Below are 1,883 nucleotides of genomic sequence, written 5' to 3' on the forward strand. Positions count from 1 at the left end.
GGCATCAAGGGTGGAAAACACCTTAGCCCCCGCCAGCTTTGGAGCAATGTCTTCCAAAGTTGGTAAGATGTAGCGCTCTACAATTCTGAACCTCTGTTTCAACCTTCGAAAGAAGAGGAAATGGGACACGGCGCAGCGTTGTCAGGCTGTAGGGCTCTGCATCTGCTTTCAGTTCTATTTTAACAGGGTCGCATTTAAGCAGGCCAATTTCCCCAAAGACGTCCCCTAGGAGGTCTGTGTTTATATTGTTGAGCCTTCTGACCAAACCCATCCTCCTGGCAACACTACCTCCCAACAGGTTGTGAGCATAGGGTCCCTTTATGACAGTAACCCAGAACCGGTATTTCTGTCCCTTAAACTGACTTGTGGCCAGAAACTTGCCCACACAGTGGACTTCGCCTCCAGGGCTGGTGACCGGTGGCATTTTACCTGCTGTGACCAATTTTGGGTTCTTTAGCAGTCTGTTAAAAGCAGCATGAAACACAACTGTAATGTCTGCACCTGTGTCGATTTTAAATCTGACAGAACAGCCATTTACAGGTAAGTCTACAAGCCACTCATCATCTGAATCTGGCCGCTCAATTATTGCTGCCTTAGTATTAGTTACTGCTCCAAGAAAAAACATGTCGTCCCTCTCGGCTGGGTTGTCAGAAGCTACTGTCACCTCTTTCAGCATTTTCGTTTTGCAGACTACCTCGAAATGTCCCGTTTTATTGCATTTCCAGCACCTCTTGTTCTTCGCTGGGCATGGCTGCATTTTCCCATGTTGTCTATTACACCGAGAGCATGTAAGGAGATATTTGGACTTACCGTGCTCCGGTTTTCTCCGCCATTGTGCATCATTGTTGCTCTTTTTAGTGTGAAACTGCCGTCTTCCTTGACTCATTCCGTCCACAACATGTTCCACACGCAAACTTGCACTCTGCTGTTTGATTTGGTCACTTTGACGTGCTATCGGAATAGCTCGTTCAAGCGTGAGGTCTGCCTCCAGCTGTAATTTCTGGGAAACATCTCGATCCAATATACCTATCACGATCCTGTCTCGGATTTGTTCATCTTTAGTGTTTCCGAACTCACAGTATTGTGCTAGCTCATATAAGCTTCTAACGAATGCTTCGACTGGCTCTCTGGCTTTCTGTACTCTCTTATGAAAGCAAGCTCTGTCGTGGATAATGTTCATTTTAGGCACATAATGGTCGCTAAATTTCGCCATTACCGTCATGTAATCCAGCTCGGGATGAGTCTCTACAGTTTCTTCGTCTGCCGCTTCTTCGACGTTTTCTCTCTCGTACACAAAAGAGTCATAAATAGCCTCTGCCTCTCTCCCCAGGGCATAAAGAAGCGTATTAACTTGTACTTCTCCGCTCTCTCGGTCCAGCTTGGATGCTACTCTGAAGCGGTCGAAGCAACGGCGCCATAAAGGCCAGTCCTCCGGGCGGGAGAAGTCGAAAGGTTTCGGTGGTCCGAACTTTGCCATATTTCATTTAGTAGGCGTCCTCAAACCCACTTCTGACACCATGTCATGGACGGCTATCTTCTATGAAGAATTCCACTCGGACTCGTAGTAAACCTTGTAGGACTCAGCTTTATTACTCAGCTTGTAACTGTACAACCGCTGGATGACTCGCGCATGCTCAACAATGTACCTCTGCTACGGAAGCCTAACTGTGACATATCACTACAATTCTGGAAACTGTTTTTAACTCCTTGCTATTGTAGCACTTTGAGATTTCATTTGAAATGTAAAGGGCATTGTAAATAAAATGTGTTATTATATTACATGGATCATTAATCAGCCATTCATGAAATTAAAATATCCAACTAGTCATAAATGTATTATATATTAAAGATATGGTTTAATATCTGATGTCGTGACCCAGCCT

The sequence above is a fragment of the Etheostoma cragini genome, chromosome 11 (assembly GCF_013103735.1).
Source record: "Etheostoma cragini isolate CJK2018 chromosome 11, CSU_Ecrag_1.0, whole genome shotgun sequence".
Taxonomy (NCBI): Eukaryota; Metazoa; Chordata; class Actinopteri; order Perciformes; family Percidae; genus Etheostoma; species Etheostoma cragini.